Raw genomic sequence first — 14,621 nt, 5'->3', positions numbered from 1 at the left:
TCATAATAGAGTGGGTAGTGCGTAGCAGATGGCACGTGACTCACGCGTTAACCACTCCCGTGATATACTCCGTGAGCCACCCCGTCGCGGCAGCGATTCGTAAATAAATTAGCCTCTATCGGATCTCGAGATAACGCGTTATTTATGGTCAGCTCGTGACGGTGCACCCTTAGGAAAAAGTGGCGGGCCGCAGGTAAAGTTGATCGCTCGGCTCGCTTAATCTTAATGCAATAGAAGAGATCGACTCGAGCCGCTTCGTGAATCGGGGTGCGTTCAGGTAGAATAAGTGGACTTTACGGTTCGCCGTTTAACAACGATCATTTTTCCATCCACTGCATTGTCGGACGCCGTCAATTTTATGTTTCCTTCTAATTTGGAATCACGAGAGAACCGAGTACACAATTATTTGCACCTCTTACTATTACAAGGCTACTCAGGTATATGTGTCATTGAAAAGTAAGCGAAGAAGACAAATTATGGGAGATGAAATTGAGAAGTTTTGATTTTTTGTTAGGAAATGTTCTACATAGCAATGAGTATATCGTATTACAGAATTTCAATGCAATTTTTATTTCTAAGTAGTTATTAATAATGTTAGAAAATAGTAACACAACGTGGCCTTTGTAAAAAGAATACAAGTGCCAGTGTACGTTAGTCAATTGTTTCTAGATTTTTATCTACGTCATCTACTTAAATGAATTGATCATTGATTTCCTTTTACAGCTAGAAGGTGGTACATACAGGCTTTCCTGCAGATACACTTCTGTTTCATCAATTTGGGCTACTTGAAATACATAAGCAGTTTTCTTTTCCCTCGTAAAACTTGCTTCGTCGCACTTAGGCAATTTTTCACAAACACCCTTCAATTAATATCCCACATAAAAAAAAAAAGAAATATTAATTTTATAGATATATTTATCATAAGAATGTAAGGTAAATAATCAAAGGTAACAAAAATACATTCCAAACTGAAATGAAAATTTAAAAAAATAACGTAATTCTCTAAGCTAAAGAGATCTCCTTTCGCCTGATATTCTAACTGCAAGTTTCTGCGTATCGCTTGAATCACGTAGAACTAATTTATCGATTTCGACTCTTTCTATAATTCCATCTTTATACTCGTCTTCACGCGTTTCTTAATTCTTCAACATTCGATTCAACTTTCTTAATTTTCGTCATGTCCAGGCGTTTCAAGCGAGAAGTGCCAAAAGCCAGGAACTGTAATTCCACGTAAGAAAATTACTTTCCCCGCTAATGATGATCGACATATCTCGTGCGCCTGGAATCCGCACGTTCCGAGAAAAGGGGAGATATATTCACGAAAATGTCACATCCGATATTGCTTTTAAATTGAGTTTTCGGTCGTGTTTTACGGCGGTTGAAACAACTCGACGACGTTCTTTCAGTTTAAGTTTTCTTCGAAGAACAGAACTCGGTCTAGATGATTGTCCATTTCAACGAATACGAGGTAAAATGGTAAAAAGAGGGGTAGAATACATATAGAATGGTCGGATAATAGAGGTAGAAATAGAGCAGAATACGTGAGCGTAGGGGTCTTTGTTATCGATCAGCAAGCCAGGTGCACCACGCCCACTCATCAATTAACAACATTTCAAACGACCATGTCGAAACTTTTGGTAAAACAGAAATCGCAGTTATTTCTCTTTGATGTGATATATAGTATGATCGAACGGGAGTTTTGTGCTTTTAAGAACCATAAAGAAGTTTTAATAATACAGTCGAACCTCTGTGAGTCGAACCTCAAGGGAAGAGCTAAAATCTTTGAGTTATAGCGGTTTCGACTCAGCGAAATTTCCTAGTAAGGGAGGTTTAACGAACAAAAATTTAACGCGCAGAAGCTTTGTACAAAAGCATAATCGAAAACCTCGGAGTAAAAATCAAGCAGACCCAGTTTTTAGAAAAATTGTATTTGTTGAAGTTTTATGTATCTTTATACGTTGCCGATTGATTGAGGACGTACGCAAATAAAACTTTTTTTTTTATTTTATTGGATATTTGGTAAATTTTTCTAAAAATGAAACATGTATGCACGCGACCGTGTGCTTCCTTTACATAAACGAGGACTGTCTATTTGTCGATGAACATCGAATGCCACGAAATATGCACCGTTTACTTTGAAAATGGTACAAGTGTATTTTTTGTTGCTTCGAGAAAATTAAAGGTTAGCATATTAGTCAATTCAAAGATATAAATTAATTATGTCAAGTCTGGCAATATTTCTATTAATTTGTTAATATGTAATTTGATTATATACATTCCTTTTAGGCGAATTTAACTAAAATACAAGCTGTAAATTTACAAGCTGTAAATGGACTTGCACCATTTTCATAATTAGTCAATTGTAAAAATCATTTAATTTCAATTATGAAAAATTAAATATCACTTAAAATATATTTTCTATTAATCCAATTTTGATTATGAATAATAACAAGAAATCAAAATAGGAGTAGTATTTTTTATTTTGAACGTTAATTATATTTATATATTGTTAAACTTAACATAAGATATTGATATTTTTTGTTTATGTTCTTTATGTGGCAGTGTTTTGAAATATTCATGATTCACAGGAGGTATATAAGGTAATAACTGACATAACTTATATTTTTCGTATGCAATAGGTCTAGCATTGTTATACAAAGACGCCAGGGCGATTATTTCAAATTTTTGCGGTCTTTCCCGACATGTAGGTGATAAATCTAACGTCTTAAATTCTATGTCCTCCATCGATATTTTATATAAAATAGCATACGGTGCACTTTTGCAAAATCTCATCCAATATATTTTCAGCCAGTTTACCTTTTCTTCGTTATTATTTTTTCTTGCTCGTGTTTGAATTTCGTTTTGTAGATTTTTTGCTGAAACGAAATTTTCTCGTTTCATTTTATGTAAAACAAATTTTTTATTTTGTCGACATTGCTTTATAACATCATAATAATCCTGTGATGTGTACAAGAAATAGACGCATATGTCTATGGAAATTGGACTTACACTACTTTCATAATCAGCTAATTTTAAATTGAACAATTGGCATTTTTTAAGGTATTAAATATTAACTAGTTATAAATAAAAAGCTAACATTAAATTAGTCACAAATTAAATTACAAATTTAAAAAAATGGATTTACATCACTTTCAAAATAAACGATCCATATATTTCTGCTCTTTATTCGTCCGCCACTACAGAATTCAGATATAACGTTCTTGGACGAATAAGATAGTAGACTTTAGAAATTAATGGCCAAATTATTACTTTTGTCATTGTCCATTTTTAGCCCTTGAAATCCCTCTTAACAATTTTGATGTTCACACAGGATTCAATTGAATTGAATAGAATGGAATATGTTGGTGCAAAAATCGAGCAAGTCCACCTTTTACAAAGATTGTACTTGTTGAAGTTTTATATATTTTTATACATCGACGATTGATCGGTGCAAGAATCAGAGAAGTCCAATACGTTCATACGTTCATACATGACAAGAATCATATCAATCACCTTGCAGTAAATACGTGCCAATTAGTTGTCAGTGTTTTGTCTAGGAAACTGATTGTGGAACACGAATAACGGCGAAGCAAGAATAAAGATGTGAAGAAACAAAATATTTTATTTCAAATTTCCAGTATTTTGGTACATGAACCGGGCAAGTCCAAATATCAAGGNAAGATTTTCTAGGGACATTATTCAAAAACGTAAAAAGTATCATTTTCTGTATCATCCGTTACATTAATGCCCTTTTACATTCAAAATATTAGCGCAACTGCTTAAGCAGGTCGTATTTGATTCAGTTCTATTCAATTCCCCACGACTTTTAAAATCTGCACTTGTTCGGGTCGGTTTTTACACCAAGGTTTTCGATTATATTCACCTTTTCATAAAGTGTTGGCAATTTAAGCTTTCTCTTAGAGGTCATTTTATTCGACGTATATAAATACGAAAGTTAAAGACGCGGGAGACCATGGCAATTACGCGTTCGGCCGACGAAGAACAATTACCTTGTATGGATATGAATGGAATTGAAGGCCAAAAAAGCAGGATATCGCTTGTCTTGTTTTTCGAGACAATCCTAATGATTACAAGAAAGAAGACAACATTGAACGATTGATTCCTTGCATCTTGAGACACGCGGCATAATTACAGGTACACTTCAAGTTGCAGAGGCAACGGCCAGAGAAATTCGATTTACGGAGGTAAACTTTGACCTGTAGAGCTCTGGCTATTCTATTAGATTGGCAACTAAGTGATTGTGGATTTTGTCATTAGGGGGTAATACCAACCCAATAAATTAGTTATAGAGGTAAAATAACATCGCATAACGCAATAATAACGCATCTCGATGCCTGGAAAATAATTCGAGTTAACCCCTTGCCATACCTTTACGAGTCTGAGTCGTGATGAGAATTTTGAGCCAAACCTGAACATCACGAGTCAGGCTCGTGGTCTGATTTCATGTCAAACGTGAATACTACGAGTCTCACTCGTAGTCCTAATCTCGGGCCAAGTATAAGTGTATCGAATGGTGCGTTTCTTTTAAACACGAGCGCAGCTATCTATGCACTCAGTCGCATGATCTCATGTTCCGTTCCGGCCCTCTGTCTCCGTCGCTTCGGCTCTTTTCCTGAACATTCAGGCGCAAGGTTTGGGCCCGGATTCTTCCGAGTTAAATGGTATGGCATATGGTACGGTGAGTTTTATTTCAACTTCTAAGGATCAAAATTGTAATCTCATAGTCTTCAGAGGTTGGAGTTATCGAGGTTCGAAGAGCTACTGTCGTCTGACCAACAAAACGATAGAGTAGACATAAAGAAAACGTGATTGCTGCGGCTGCAACTATTTATCGGCGACTAGTGACACTCGATTATGAGAGTTTACGTTCATAAGTTCGCTAATTCCGTTAGTATGTACAAAATTGTAGCTATTTAATATTGATCAATAGCAGCTGCGAATCGAATTGATTTATTATATTGTGAAACCAATAATATTCTCTCATGGAAACTGGAAGCATCCAATATGCGAGAATGACGTCAATGCCGCGGCATGATTAATTAAAATGTACTTTACGGGGCCGAGCTTCGAGCTTCGATCTATCTCCTCAACTATATTAGGGATAATAATTTTTCATTACGTGGAACATCATTTTTGTGGACCTTTATCGCAGTTAAAATTCTAACGAGAAAGAAAAATTGCTCAGGAATGGAAATGCGAAAAGTAGTAAATATAGAGTTTCATTTCCATTATACGTATTTCTCTCTTCTTTAAGAACCTGAATTCGTGCAGTGGAATCTCCGATTTCATAAATGCAAAATTTGGGAAAAATATTTCTCTTTATGCACCTACTTCAGATTACTAAATACCTTCACAGACCAGTAGTGTGTAACTCAACAATAGCATTATACTACAAACTCAATAAAATATCTAGGTTCACACTTGGACAATAAACTGACTTAGAAACAACGCATTAAACAAACAATAAAACGTATCAAATTAGTTAAGGAACAATTAGAGTTGCTTATCTCAATAAAATCGGAACCTAGCAGGAATAACAAAATTTTTATATACAAATGTGTAACCGATTTGGATATATAGAATCCAGCTGTGAGGAATGACAGTCAAGTCACAGATTCAAAAAATTGAAAGTCAACGAGCTAAGATCCTCCCTACAATCATGAACGCGCTCTGGCATGTTAGAAATCACGATATTCGCAAAGCATTGCACATTCACACTGTATTCTAGAAGAAATCAAATGACTTTCTAACAAATACAAAAGCAAAGTCAAATTACACGTAAATTCCTCAGTGGTAAATTGTTACATTATACTAACTATTACATTGCAGTTACACTACAATGGCAAACTGTTACTTACATTGTTACACTAGTCTTACTGCATTCAGAAGACTGAAACGAAAACACTCTTTAGACTTAATATAATTTCTTTCTTAACATAATTTTCCTCTCATCGTACAAACAACAATACCACTGTAAATAACAATACATTTGTAACTTTTAGAGTGCTTGTTGCTTGAAGTAGCAGAAGCCACAGGTACTCTTTGCCCTAACTATTTATAACTATTTATGAACTATACTAACTTTAATAATTATACTAACTATTTATAAACATTTATAAGTATTTTTAAATATTATGATACAGATTCAAGTAAATATGAAATTGGAAAAAAATTAAAGATCATAATTTATATAAGGTTCATCATCTGAGAGTTACAGATGAAATGGGACGTGTAACATTTATATTAGAACCTCTAACTTCTTTGTAATTCAATTTTTATCAACATAGAGGAAGAGATTTTAGGAAGATATTCTTTATTTCAGATAGAGTGGTAGTATTCGTAAAAACTATTAAACTTAAGGGAAGCGCTAAGAGCAGCAAGTGGTGAATCCACTTATCCTATTGCCACGATCCCGACTATACCGAACTGTTGTATCATAATCCACTTTGTCAACTCTTATGAAACTTTTCCCATATTCACTCCACCACGGACAGTGATACATTGTCGTGCTTCTCGCGAATGAGATTTTCCAAAATTCATCATCCATAAAACCGTGTGATAACCATAGAAACCTGGCCGAGGAGAAACCTGATGCCTCGATTAATACTAGAACTATCACACCAGTCGAATTGACTGGTTTTACAAATTTATTTTCAAATTCTTACTTCGTGTTATAATTTCTATTTCGTTTTTCCGCAATGATGTAACGAGTTTCGCAATGATAACTAAAAGAATAATATAATGAATTTTATTTTGTTTTTTATGTATCCAAACTCAAAATAATTTTGTATCAAGGCTATTTATACCAATACCAGTCAAAATGACTGGTACTTGTTAAAGCGTATAAGGGTCCTGCAATCTATTTATCGAACCCCAATTAGCCAGTTTCCTTGTTTTGTACAACTTCGCACACGTTTTTAAAATTTGTACTGCGTATCATTCGATATGATGATATCAGTTATCAGGAAAATTCCGGATCCATCGCTAGATCGCTAGATACTAATACTAGAAATACCGCACCAGTCAAAATGACTGGTTCTACAATTTTATAAATTTGTCAAGCCTCGTTTTAGGGATCATGGTCCCAGATGGATTAATAATAAAATAAAAATGTACTATATAACGTGGAATTCCTTCTGCAATAAAGTAATAAATCAATAAATATAAAAATATTCTATTGTTACGTATTTTTTAAAGACCAATCATTTTGACTGGTTTCGCTAGAAATAGCTTCCTGTCAACTATCGGTAGTTCTAGTGTTAAAGTTGCAATCAATTTCAAACTAATAATAATCAAACCCAATATGAAGCGAACTATATGTGTGCCACCAACAACTGCCAAGGTGAATTTTCGCCCCTAAATTATGTTACGTATTTGGCATACGTAATAAAAATACTTTTGAAAGTAACCTGGTATTCTTCCTGACAAAGAATCGGGCGATAAATTCCCAATAACATTACTTTGCAGCTGAACATATTGAAAAGAATTATTTCAATGAAACAATGAGAGGCCACGTATGTATCTCTTTGATGACGGACAGAAAATCAGTTTACAGATTAGTATCAAATATTGCTTTCTCCATTAACAATTTATTTCGACGTTTAAAGGATTCTCTTAACTGCGTTCGACGTGTATACACGTCAATCCAAAACTTTATTTCGCTACGGTTGACGTGTATACTGGTCGTGTGAAATAAAAAATTACCATTGACTGTAAAAACTCAAAATTTTAGTAAAAAGTAAAATAAATAACATTTAGTGGTATGTTTCCTTTATACTTCCAATAAACCCATTGTGTATTTTATACCAAAAAGCTTGATTATTTTATTATTCTCTTTAATGCGTATACCGTTTATTGCTCGAATTGTTTTGTGTACTTTGCTGTGTATAACTTTATAACCAGCTTATGTAATTTTATACCACCTACATAATCAAAAGCAAATCCACTTCGAAGATTTGCCGTCTGCTAAAAAAATGGAATCCGTAAGGAGTCACGTTACCACACTGAATTAACTGAATTTTTTTAATTTTCTCATTTATGAATTTTATTATTTTTTGGCAATTTTTAAGTTTTTAATAACGATGCCTTTTTCAATAATGAAATGTTAATTTTCTTAAAATGTTAATTGAATTAAAATGTAATCCTTCCTTATTTTGCTTTACTTTTTTTCGAAAAGTTTATTTAATTAATTGCTTGATTTTAACTACGCACGCCGTAAGGGAGTTTTGAAACTAAATTCCGTAATTAACAGGTTAATATCAAAACATTAAATGCTTAAAAGATATAAAATATCACGTTATTGTCTATAGTTGTCTATCTCCAGAAGAGCAAAAAAATACTTGAACATTTTCAAATTTTCGTTAAACGAAATGATACATAATTTGTATATCTATAATTACATACATTACACGGTGTCCTAAAATCGACCGAATGCAAGTTCTCTTCTACATGTAGTTCGATTCTACATGCAAAAATAAATCGAAAAAAAGAACAGCAGTATCTCGTTAAAGACTTCGTTTTCGAAAAAAATGAGTTTGGGTACTAATTAACTTTTCGAAATTTGCAGTTAATACGTATCATTCTTTCAAAAACGAAGCTTTAGATGAAAAAATGCTATTCCATTATTCGATTTATTTTCGTATATATAATCACCATCCGGCCTGTTGTACTATGATTTTTTAAACATCCTATATATTGTAGAAAAATACGTCTACCTGGATCATAAAATTGTGGGTTTCACAACAAAAGGTTTTGTACAATTTGTTAATTTTCATTCTATAATAAGTCAAGACACATTTTTTATAATACAAATTATCATATAAAAGCATGGAAAATTTTTTGTTACGAGCCTTCGGTTTATTATAAAAGAATCTAACAAAGTGAAGTAGTTACATGTTCGACGAGAAAAAATTCCTTTTAGCGACTAGTGACGTAAGGTCATATATCATCGTTAAAATTGTCAAATCTACCGTATCCTCTATCCAAAAACACACATTATCCATCAATATCAAACATACGTAGCTTCCCACACATTACAGAATCACATATTACTTTCGCCAACATCAGTGGCGTTTAAAATATCTTTTTCAGGTAAAAAAATGCTATGAAAATCCGAGAAATGTATAGACGTAGACGATATCTATGCAAAGATTAAACCCAGTGAGATGTTGGATATGAAAACGAAGTTATGTAAACCGAGAGTGTAACTTGGATTAAGAATAAGTCAATCTTAATACAACTTTGTCAACCAATAAATCAACAGCCAGGAAATCGAAATTACTTTATGTTCCCAGTTGGTTCGAAACTTAAACTCAGCTCTGAAAAATTAATTTGCGACAGAGATAGAGTAGATTAATGTAGAATAATTATTTTACTATCATCATATACACAGTGTCCTCGAAATCATGGTACAAGCGGTCGGGTGGTGATTTTACGTGTAAAAATAAGTCGAAGATAAAGAATGACAATTTTTTCTTTGAAGCTACGTTTTCGAGCAAAATGAGTTTGAAGATCCGTCTGGTACGCGTACGCTAATTGTAAGTTTCGACGTATCCGACTTCTCTCAGAAGCTCGTCCTGATGATAATTTTATTAGACGAGCAGAGCTATGTATGCAGCAACGCGGTCAATATTTTGAACACCTGTTACGTTAATAAAGTGACTTTTAAAAAGTAATACTTTTATCCTTATTCATGAAACCATTTCAAACGCGGATACTGTGAAAATAAGATAACAGGAATGATAGGAAGCAAATTGTGACATTGTCCATGTATATAAATATCAGCACGAGTGGAAAGAGAAGTCGGATACCTCGAAACTCACAATTAGTACACGGTCACCCGACCGATCTTCAATTTCATTTTTCTCGAAAACGAAATCTTAAACGAAAAAATGTTATTCTTCTTTTCCGACTTATTTTTACACATAGAATCACCACCCGATAGCTTGTACCGTGATTTCGAAGGCACCCTGCGTATATAAGCTTAACGAATGTAGATTAAATAAGATCAAGTAACTGCAAATGTTTCCTCTAAGGAAAAATGTACGTTGTAACTGGCAAAATACACCGTAGCTTGACGAAGTATTATTGTAAGCAAATGTGTATTACGGTAAGTTGGTGTTGTTGGTATGAAATTTTTAATTTAGAAAGGATTGCAGAATCCTATATCGCGTGGACCTTGATCTCCCTACGATAAATATTATCCACCCTCGGTAGCGTTGGTAACGAGGTCGTATCTGACGGCGTTGCGTGTCATTTGCATATTTCAGCCGGAGGCATCGAGTAGATCCTTGCTTTTGGCAATGCGAAATGCAGAAGGGTGGCAACCGCGGTTCGATTTACATTTCAGTATCGAAACGGTCCTTCTACCCCCAGGTGACTAACGTGGCTTAAGCAGAGCGGCAAGAGTTTGCTCAAGTTTCACGTGTCATTGATGTCGCTTTGTAATTTTAATAAAAAACAAGTTTTCAACAAAGAAATATTAATAATTTCTTTCTTTGTTAATCTTCTAGTCAACGAGAGAATGGGAGCAAATACTAACAATAAGATCCATCATTTTTACCAATTTTCCTAACAAAAGATAAACAATGCGAGTACTTACCCTGGCAGGACATGGCGAACTGTCCCGGGAGAGACTGCCGAGAGTCACCAATAACCGACGCGAAGCCCCCAACACTGAATCTCGCCATCCCTCTGCAAAAATAAATACAGAACTCTGTTATTTATCGAAGAACAGTTTTTTAGGCTTTATGTGGCAGCCATATTTACTTCAACGAATTCTATATTTTTTCATGGATAATATGTAACTAAATATATTTCGGGATATTAGGATGTTTCGAGCAATGTTATAATATATTATATAAATATATATATATGTAGCGGCACATGAGCTAGAGGACAATTCGAGTCACGTTGTTGTTTCTCCCCGGAGTATCGACATCGATAGGACATACATAATGTAAGAATAAACCAACTCTGGACAAAACAATGTCACCGCTACGTGCAACTGTCAAACAAAGGCGGATGGAAACTTTTCGGTGCCCCCTCGACCAGTACAAATAAACGAACACGATCGTACGGTAACCAGTTTTTCAATCTCAGTCTCGAGCGATTTTAGTAGCGATCAACACACAGTTTTTACTGAATTAGTTAGCACCGAGCGTCTTAGCGAACATTCTTTTAACGACCCGTAGCGAGCAATCTACGGTTGATTCTGTATTTATAATTATTTTAAAATATATTTGACGGTTTTAATATCGAGTAATCTCGTTATTAAACTACCACACAGCCAACCATCCTCAAATGTTGTATAATAGATATATATTATACAAATATAATATATTATCAAGTATCCTAACATAGGCGAATCTCTGCAACTTGAAAATCTCAATAAGACTACAATTTTGTTCATTCCCTCACGCTTCTCTGCGAATTCCTCTAGAAGTCGAAATAAAACTCACTTTAACTCGAATTATTTGCCACGTGTCCAGATGTATTATTTTACGTCTGTAAGTCGAATTTAGAATAGTCAGAACTGTACAGGTCAAAGTTGAACTTCTATCGCCGGTGCCTCTGCAAGTCGAAGTATGCTTCTAGCTATATCGCGTGTGTTACAAGATGTGAGAAACCAATCGTTCGATATCGTCTCCTTTCTTTTTTTTTCTTGTTTTATTTGGTAGACTTTTTACAATCAATTCTCATTGAGAATTATAAGTAAATTATTTTGGCGTGGTACTGCAACTTGGATTATAAGAGTTTATAGTATGTTTGATTCTAGTTGAATCTAATGCTTAAATCTAAAGGGTAATGTCTTTTTAGTCTGCGGATCTGATCCGTCGTGTCAAGTAATTAAGTAATTAATGGGTTTTGGTGGCTGTTAACTCTTATATTAACCCCTTAATCTACGATTTACGTTCGAGAATTTTGGGCCGAAAACGTAAAGAAGCTCGCGCAGCCTTCGAGCCATTCGCACGACGCATTGTGTAGTACGTACCACGAGCGATGCCCGTAATATTTACGATTGGTCCGATCATCTACTACGGGCTATGCCCGTAATATTTACGTTTGGCCCGATCATCGTACTACGGGCTATGCCCGTAGTTGTAGATTAAGGGGTTATATCTGTTATTGAATTTGGATATTTCTTTTTTAACTGTGGGTATCTTAAGGTCGCGATGTATTGTTTCATTAGTAACATACCAAGGATCCTTTCTTTTGACCGTTAAGATTGTCTCGAATAACCTAAGACAAGCCGTATACTGCTCCTTTGCGTTTTTTGTCGGCCGAATGCGTAATTGTCATCGTGTTCCGCGTCTTTAACTTTTGCACCCATATACGTCCAATAAAATAAGTTTTAAAAGTGAGCTTGAAACACTAACACTTTGTGAAAAGGTGAATGTAACTGTGCCTTCTTACAAAGCTTCGGCATGTCAAATTTTCGTTCGTTACATCGCTTTCACTCGGAAATTTCGATAAGTCGAAACTTTAGAATCTCTAGAACTCGAGTTTTCTCTAGAACTCTTCTCTTGAGGTTGCAGTTATTGAGGTTCGACTGTACTTACGAACGAAGACGTAAATATACACTAAAGGTAATTATTTACAAACACGATGACTCCTGATGACAGGGAATGACTCCCCATCCATTTCGATGATTTTGAAATATGTTGTGAAGTTCATTATTCTGAACTACTTTTCCCTAAATACGTCATCGTCGCTCAGTCTTAGGTTCCAAGGTCTTTTTTTTTTATTTATTTAATTTTTACTTTACAATTTGTTCAGCTGGACATCCGGTAAATTTTGGTTCTAAGATATCCAGAAAAACTTCAATGAAATTTAACTGTCATTACACTTCACAGCTGGCGTGAGTGGTCACTGTACGCATCTTTATATAGCCCAGCTTAAACTCAATTCACTAATGCTAATGGTTTTTAATATATAATAGAATATAATGGAACAGAAAAAGGTAAATTAATGGGTTATAATTAGGCTAGATGGCAAACTAAATAACATTCGATCGCTAACGCTAGCATAATATAATTTTTATTTCATTCGATATCGTGAGAGTATCGTAAATTCAATTAGTAAATACCATTCATTGCTATTTATACGTACCACTAAACGTAAATTTATGTATAACGCGAAAACTAAGGCCGTGCGTGATTATTATTAGGTTGCGTGCTGGGGACATGTATACATACATACACCGCCATGAATAATTATAAACTCAACCCTACTTTTAGAAGTTTCATAATATTAAACCAAAAACTGACGAAAATCTTCCATTTATATAACTTCATATTATGATACAGAATAAAATTAAAGATATACTGAAGAAAAATTGTCTTCTTTCGAAGTCTGGAAACAATTAAATTTTCTCTCATAGTTGTGTCTTTTGGTATGAATAAATATAAACTCAATGTTAATTTTGTTAGATTCTCATTCGATATTTAGTGAATTTTTCTTTATTTCTTATTACTACTATTAATCTATTTGATATATTATCCAATAACTTATTTAAAGTTTTCTATTGAATATCCGCCCACGCGGATTGTATTCTTCTTTTAAATTGGCCGTAAATTTTTCTTACTGAGAAGCTTCTCCACAGATTCTCGGTCGGGTTCAGATCAGGACTCAAATCTTTTTTATTATTATTATTATTTAATTTGTACTTTACAATTTGTCCAGCTGGACATTCGGTAAATTTTTCTAGCTTCAAATCTTGAAACCACTATTTTGCAGTAGCTGCTGTACGAAGAAGAGTATTCTGTCGTTGAAAAATTGTCTCCTATTTCGACTATAAAAGGTACTAATTTCTCACGTAACATCTCCCGATATCCTATAGCGTTTAATTTATCCTTTAGGAAAACAACTTCGCTTAACATATCCAGGTATGATCGGTGGTTTCTTGAAAATATCGGAGAAATAATGCAGAAAATATTTTTGAGTCTATAATTATTCACAGCGCTGTATCTACTGGCTCTAATTAATACATACACATGTACATTTAATATGAACAGACAAACAAAATGTACTCGTGAACAAGATCACGTTAGTCATATTGCAAAATTCTTATTTCGACGCCAATATAATTTTGATAATCGAATAACTGTATTTCTCTATATAATGGCAAAAATGTTTCTAGTGACATGATATTAATTATAATATATAGCAATAAAATCAATAATCATAAATTTTAATATACAGATTTGTTACCAATTGGTCTCGCTTTAAATGAAAATCTTAAGAAATACGTAATATTAAAATTACATAATAATAAAAATATTTTTACGTATACCTGGAACGTATACATGTATAGAGAAAAATTATTCACAGTTATGTCCTTCATATTTCAAGTTCACTGCAATCGGCGGCCGATAACTTCTCGTAAATAATTATCAAACTTAAACAAATTCTCCGATTCTTTCGCTATTCATTTTATTCACTGGCAAGCGGAATATTCAAAGATTTTAGATACGATCACGACAATCAGCGACGAAATAAAATTTATAGGACAGGGGCAACGTGTATCCTATCGTATAGATATCGTTATTTATCCGAACGACCTGTTTTATCGCGTCGAATATTTACCAGCGCGTGGCATA

General features: G+C 34.0%; 1 protein-coding gene across 1 annotated transcript in view; it reads right to left on the bottom strand.

Annotated features, from left to right (window-relative positions):
* The window catches only part of LOC122571475 (vesicular acetylcholine transporter), a 202,259-nt gene that overhangs the window by 130,422 nt on the left and 57,216 nt on the right, over nucleotides 1-14,621 (bottom strand). The window contains exon 3 of the mRNA XM_043735258.1: nucleotides 10,622-10,713. The gene's annotated coding sequence lies outside the window, so the exon portion shown is untranslated. The remainder of the gene's footprint in view (nucleotides 1-10,621; nucleotides 10,714-14,621) is intronic.

This window comes from Bombus pyrosoma, linkage group LG10 (assembly GCF_014825855.1).
Source record: "Bombus pyrosoma isolate SC7728 linkage group LG10, ASM1482585v1, whole genome shotgun sequence".
Lineage (NCBI taxonomy): Eukaryota > Metazoa > Arthropoda > Insecta > Hymenoptera > Apidae > Bombus > Bombus pyrosoma.
Note: the sequence above shows the minus strand (reverse complement) of the source record. Positions and strands in the feature narration are given on the sequence as shown.